Genomic DNA, 7,294 nt, shown 5'->3' on the forward strand with positions numbered 1-7,294 from the left:
TATTTAGACTATAATGACCTGCCTGGAACATCAGCATCTGTTGTCTGGGAAGCAGGCAAAGCTGTGATGAGAGGTAAAATAATCTCATTCTCATCACATAAAAAGAAAAGAGAAAACAAGTGTATCCAGGAATTAGAAGAAACCATCAAATCCTTAGAAGAAGCCTACATATCATCCCAGGAACAGGAAATGCTGAATAAAATACGCAAAGCAAAACTAGATTTAAATGAAATTATTAATAGAAAAACTTCGCTGGCAAAATTATGAACATGGTAACAAATCAGGTCATTTTTAGCTAATCAGTTAAAAATAAATATGGAAAAAACAACTATATGTGCTGTTAAAGACTGAAATGGGGATACAGTATATGACTCTGACAGAAAAAAACAGCACTTTCAGGGACTTTTACAAATCTTTATATTCACCACAGATAAACGCATCTAAAGACGAAATTGATCAGTTTCTTGATAGTATAACCCTTCTGAAATTATCAGACAATCAAGCGATGGCACTGGATTCTCCGCTGACACCAGGTGAACTCCAGGAAGCCCTGAACGGTATGCCCAATAAAACGGCTCCAGGTCCAGATGGATTTCCAGCAGAATTCTATAAAGAATTCTGGACAATTCTGGCATCAACATTCTGCAGAATGTTGCAAGAAACCAGGGAAAATGGTCGGCTACCACCAAATATGAATTCTGGCAACATTAGTCTCTTGCTAAAACCAGGCAAAGATCCTACAGTATCTACCAGCTATCGTCCAATATCCCTTATAAACGTTGACCTTAAAATAATCTGCAAAGCTCTCTCAAAAAGAATAGAGAAGTTAACCCCTCTCATAATTCATCCTGACCAAACTGGTTTCATAAAAGGAGGCACTCATCAACAAATACACGTAGATTACTTAATCTAGACATAGACTATTCATGCAATAAAAACCTTCAAATTACAATATTGTCTCTAGATGCAGAAAAAGCATTCGATAGAGTTACAGTAACTGGAATTTTTTATTTGCAGCTTTATGCAAATTTGGTTTCGGAAACTCTTTCATAAACTGGTTAAAAATATTACATCGTTCCCCAACGGCATGTGTCAGGACGAAAGAAACTGGAGGATGTTTGGTCAGTCTGAAGAGGGGCACCAGGCAGGGATGTCCTCTATCCCCCTCAGTGTCTGCGATTTTTATTGAACCACTAGCAGCAGCAATTAGACAGGCTACAGTGATTAAAGGCATTAAACGCAGGAATGTAGAACATAAGGTGAGTCTTTATGTGGATGACGTGTTACTTTTTCTCCAGCATTCACAAACCACTCTTTCTGAGGTGATTGCATTAATAAAATCTTTCTCAAGAGTCTCAGATTATTCGATAAATTGGTTAAAATCTACAGTTCTTCCAATTAATTGCTCCTTCCAGAATAATTCTCCCACTCCACTGCCATCTGGAGATATAAAATATTTAGGTATTAATGTTACACCTAGGCTGGCAGATTTAACTAAACTAAACCATTTCCCACTTTTAAATAAAGTAGCGGATGATCTGGTCAGGTGGAAGTCCGTACCCATATAACTTATGGGAAGGGTCACCTCAATAAAAATGATGGCTTTGCCAAGAACTAATAATTTATTTGCAACGATCCCGAGTAAACCATCACCTGACTGGTTTAGATCTCTGGACTCCGCCATCTCTAAATTCCTCTGGAAAGATAAACCCCCACGTATTAGCTTAGAAACACTGCAAAGGACTAAGGACAAAGGAGGAATAGATCGGCCTAATTTTCACCACTATTTCTTAGCCAACAGGCTCCAAAACATCTCAGGGTGGTTAAAACATACCCTCTTAGATGAGCCTTGGCCAGACGTAGAACAGGCACTATGCAATAAGATAGAGATTTCGGATCTACCATTCATTAGCTCAAACATCAAAACGACAGGAATGCTTCAAAAGCATCAGTATCAGCTCTTTTCTGACAGCGTGCTGGGAGTTTCTAAAAATGACTCAGTCTTCATTAATCCCATGCAAGCGTACTCCCATCTGGAACAACCCTGACGTACTACTAAACAATAATTGATAAACTTCCCAGATTGGAGTTGTAAAGGTATTAAATACTTGGAACATATATTTGAAGGAATAGACTTTATTCCCTTTGACATATTAGTTAAACGATATGGGATTAGCAAGAATAGATTTTTAGAATATCAACAAGTTAAATCTATAGTAAAAAAAAATTAAGGTCTAATCAAATCAAATTACAAATACCACAAAGTGTGGCAGAATTCCTTAATCTAAAACCCCCCAAATTACTGTCTAAAATATACAGGACACTTTCTAAAATGGATGAATCATTGCAAAATGGGAGGCAGATCTATCAGTCAGCTGGGACCACAATTTCTGGTCTAAGATATGTTTAAAAACCTTTAAACTGATTAGAAATTCCAGTTTACAGTTAATACAATACAAAATCCTGCATAGAGTGCACTATACAGGGCATCGGATGTTCAGGATGGGTTTTACGTCTTCTAACATCTGCTCACACTGTCAAGGCGATACACCTGACAGTTACATCCATGCTTTTTGGTTCTGTCCACCTACTCAGATGTTCTGGCGCAGGATCTGTGAAGACTTAAAATGTCTGAAATGTACCATTCCAGCCTCTCCTTCAGTCTGCTTGTTGGGTGACCTAGATGGCGTCAGTACAGATTTTAACACAATCCACATGGCTTTCACCGCCTTATGCACTGCCTAGAAGACTGTCCTTATGAACTGGAAAAATAAAAATAATTTTAATATCGACCAATATAGAGACAGTTTGTTGAACCATATTAGTCTTGATACAGCTTCTGCTGCCACACTAGATCAATCTCTCTGTGCTCCTTTGATCAGCTCCATCACCTAGTGGGGGTGGGGGGTCACGGTTCTGTCCCGCTTTGGTCATTGTCGTTGTACGTGGGGGGCATATTGTCTCGGGCCGTCTGGGGGTTCCCTGGGGGTGGGTTGCTGGGGGGTTCGGCACTGCGACTGCGATCCTGGCCTGGGTGGGGCTTTGGTGGCTCTTGGGTGGGGTCCTTCTGGTGGCTGCAGGCGGAGCTGCTGGGGGAGCCTGTGCCGGCGGACGTAGGTTACCGGCCTGGCAGCAGCGCTGCTCCTTGGTGAATCCGGGGCGGGCTTGGGGTTCTGGGGGCGCTCTGCCTCCGGGCTGGGGTTCCGGCTGGGCCGGGGGGGCTGAGCTAACACCAGCTGTTGGTTGGCAGGGGGTAGTTAGCGCCATGCCCTTCCCGTTTTAAAAGCACTTTAGAACATGCACCAACACCACATCTGAGTGGGCGAAGGGGGGGCATAGGGTCTTTTCACACCCCCGTTCTCTGTTCGACATTTGGAGCTGGGGGCTGAGAGGAAGAGCTGGCCGTCCGGTCGGGGTCTGGGCTGGTGGGCTTCTCGGCTGCTGCAGGGTCCGGGGTGGTCTTCTGGTCTCCTCGCCAGAGGAAAAAATAGGGGTCCACATAGAGTATATATGGGGAGTGAGAGTATGTGTACATCTCTCTATGTTGGGTGAATGTGTAAATATTTGTTTATGTGTGCATGAGGGTGGGAACGTATGCTTGTGTATGTGTGCGCCTGTTTGTCTATGCAGTATCTGCATTTAAGACCACCAACTGCTCTTTCTTCTCCTTCGCTCGTCGTCTCAGAGTGGGTTCGTTAATGAGTTTAAATGTTATTGAATGGCTTACCTTAAACTTCTCCAGTAAGTCTTCAGCGGTGGAGTGGCTCATGTACTGTGATCCCAGATACCAGGACTGCACTCGAGAGCCATTCTCATAATTTACCCAATACCTGACATGCACATCCAGTTGTTTTCTTTTGATGGTCCTGTTCATACTTACGTCAAACATGACAACGAAGCTCCCTTTTAATATATGGAGCGAGTCCGAATCATGCAAGAAAAGCGGTTATATCCCTACCACAAGTGAATGTTTTGGCAAAGCCCATAGCACTTCTGCTTTCAGTGTCGGTTGAGGAGAATGTACTGAAGGCATTACTTGTTGTGGGATCCGGAGACACTGCCAAAACGGGTGTAGGCCTATCTGTAGAGGTTGTGCTTGCAATGCCAATACTGGTAAAAAACTGAATGGGGACAGTTGTCCGACTATTGACAAAATATTTGTGCTTCTCTCCCTTGATATGTGCATCGATGGCTTTAGAGCCCATTGCTGCCAGTTTGATAACTTTTTTACAAAGGTTGTATTGTGCTTTTTAGACATTAGTCGTCTTTTTCAACAAGCCACAGTACTTATCATTTGCATTTACCATTTCTACCATTTTAAGGGAAACCTGCTACACACCAGCTATGCACATGCAGCACTATATCTTCATTTTCTATGGCGTGCATATAGGCCTATCGGGTACACACTGCCCCCTGTGCTATAGGCAGTGACGTGCGTGGGAAAAAAAAAAGGGGGGGAAAAACAGACTTTGATACTTTTCAAAGATCCGCGGGGATCCTGTAACTTCCTCAAAGCTTTGGACAGGAATGGTGAACTTCCTGTGTAAGGTAACAAGGGGTCTGGAGCCTATCATGGAAGCTATGAGCACAAAGCACGGAATAACCCAGGATGGGGTGCCAACCTGTTACAGGGCATACACACCACTCAGACATGGGTAATTTGGCAACTCCAGTTAACCTTGGAATATTTTTAGACTGTGGGGGGAAACCGGAAGAAATCCCATGACACCTGGAGAACATGCAAGATCCACAGACATGACTTGAACCTTCCTCCCACATATGTCAGGCAACAGGTCTAACCACTGTGCAGCTCCTACGTGCAATTTTGAAATTAAGCAATGATGCTGATCTAGATATGAAGACTGTAAACATTAAAAACCTGGAGATGTGCTTCTATGGGGTCACTTGTAAGAACAACATGGTCCCATACAGACAGCGAGAACATTACGCCTGGCGGTCTATGTTACATCACATTAATCTCCTTTCAATCACATTTCTTCTGTGTATTACCTAAATAATTAATGTAATTATTATCTATCCATCTGTATTTGTGACAAACACCTAAATATTTACCATAAAGACCCATCACTGAAATAGTGACACCCACATCAGGTGAAGAATACAGATAAGATTCCTTCCTGAATGTTTTTATACATAACCACATTGCAAAGGAGAAACAAGAGGGATATCTCATTACAAGCTTTATTACAGGACATTATGGGGTTCACCTAAAACAGCTGGACTTATTATACATTGATTGACAGTACCAGTATGTGTGTGTGTATGCATTGGGATTGTTTGGGACCAGTGATATTACTGCTAAATAAAACTGAAAGATGGAAACTAATGAAAAAAAACTGGACTAAAAGTTGAAACTATAGCTAATAAACTCGTCAGGCATTAAATCAACATAAAAGTACTGTCACTCCACCATCTTTATACCAAGTTTACCCACAATAAATTTTTAGTTTACAAAAAGTACTTCCTGCTTCCATTATCTACCAAAACAGCTGCATGTGGTGCTCCCATAAGCGAATTTAAAAAACCGTGTTTAATATCTCTGGCTCCCCTCACCTGCATATCAGCTCCCGCCTGTTACAAGTGAATTACTGCGTTAAGTGAATCAACCAATTGGTTAAATAGTCGATGGATTAATTCATAGAAAAATTGTCGGTAGTTGCAGCTCTAATGTCAACAGTATGAACATAAACCACCAGTGATAATAATATATAAATGAAACCCGGGGAGGAAACCCGTCTAAATCTGGAAATGCTTCTGGCAGCGTGCCCGCCAGGACTTGACTTCTGGCAGCCTGCCCGCCCGGGGCTTGACTTCTGGCAGCGTGCCCGCCGGGGCTTGACTTCAGGCAGCGTGCCCGCCGGGACTTGACTTCTGCCAGCGTGCCCGCCGGGACTTGACTTCTGCCAGCGTGCCCGCCGGGACTTGACTTCTGCCAGCGTGCCCGCCGGGACTTGACTTGGGGCCGCCTGCCCGCCGGGACTTGACTTGGGGCCGCCTGCCCGCCGGGACTTGACTTGGGGCCGCCTGCCCGCCGGGACTTGACTTCTGGCAGCGTGCCCGCCGGGACTTGACTTCTGGCAGCGTGCCCGCCGGGACTTGACTTCTGGCAGCCTGCCCGCCCGGGACTTGACTTCTGGCAGCCTGCCCGCCCGGGACTTGACTTGGGGCCGCCTGCCCGCCGGGACTTGACTTCTGGCAGCCTGCCCGCTCGGGGCTTGACTTCTGGCAGCCTGCCCGCCCGGGGCTTGACTTCTGGCAGCCTGCCCGCCCGGGGCTTGACTTCTGGCAGCCTGCCCGCCCGGGGCTTGACTTCTGGCAGCCTGCCCGCCCGGGGCTTGACTTCTGGCAGCCTGCCCGCCGGGACTTGACTTCTGGCAGCGTGCCCGCCGGGACTTGACTTCTGGCAGCGTGCCCGCCGGGACTTGACTTCTGGCAGCGTGCCCGCCGGGACTTGACTTCTGGCAGCGTGCCCGCCGGGACTTGACTTGGGGCCGCCTGCCCGCCGGGACTTGACGTCTGGCAGCGTGCCCGCCGGGACTTGGCTTCTGGCAGCGTGCCCGCCGGGACTTGACTTGGGGCCGCCTGCCAGCCGGGACTTGACTTGGGGCCGCCTGCCAGCCGGGACTTGACTTGGGGCCGCCTGCCAGCCGGGACTTGACTTGGGGCCTCCTGCCCGCCGGGACTTGACTTGGGGCCGCCTGCCCGCCGGGACTTGACTTGGGGCCGCCTGCCCGCCGGGACTTGACTTGGGGCCGCCTGCCCGCAGGGACTTGACATCTGGCAGCGTGCCCGCCGGGACTTGACTTCTGGCAGCGTGCCCGCCGGGACTTGACTTCTGGCAGCGTGCCCGGCGGGACTTGACTTCTGGCAGCGTGCCCGCCGGGACTTGACTTCTGGCAGCGTGCCCGCCGGGACTTGACTTGGGGCCGCCTGCCCGCCGGGACTTGACTTCTGCCAGCGTGCCCGCCGGGACTTGACTTCTGCCAGCGTGCCCGCCGGGACTTGACTTCTGCCAGCGTGCCCGCCGGGACTTGACTTCTGCCAGCGTGCCCGCCGGGACTTGACTTCTGCCAGCGTGCCCGCCGGGACTTGACTTCTGCCAGCGTGCCCGCCGGGACTTGACTTCTGCCAGCGTGCCCGCCGGGATTTGACTTGGGGCCGCCTGCCCGCCGGGACTTGACTTGGGGCCGCCTGCCCGCCGGGACTTGACTTGGGGCCGCCTGCCCGCCGGGACTTGACTTCTGCCAGCGTGCCCGCCGGGACTTGACTTGGG

The sequence above is a fragment of the Brienomyrus brachyistius genome, unplaced genomic scaffold (assembly GCF_023856365.1).
Source record: "Brienomyrus brachyistius isolate T26 unplaced genomic scaffold, BBRACH_0.4 scaffold91, whole genome shotgun sequence".
NCBI classification, from domain to species: Eukaryota; Metazoa; Chordata; class Actinopteri; order Osteoglossiformes; family Mormyridae; genus Brienomyrus; species Brienomyrus brachyistius.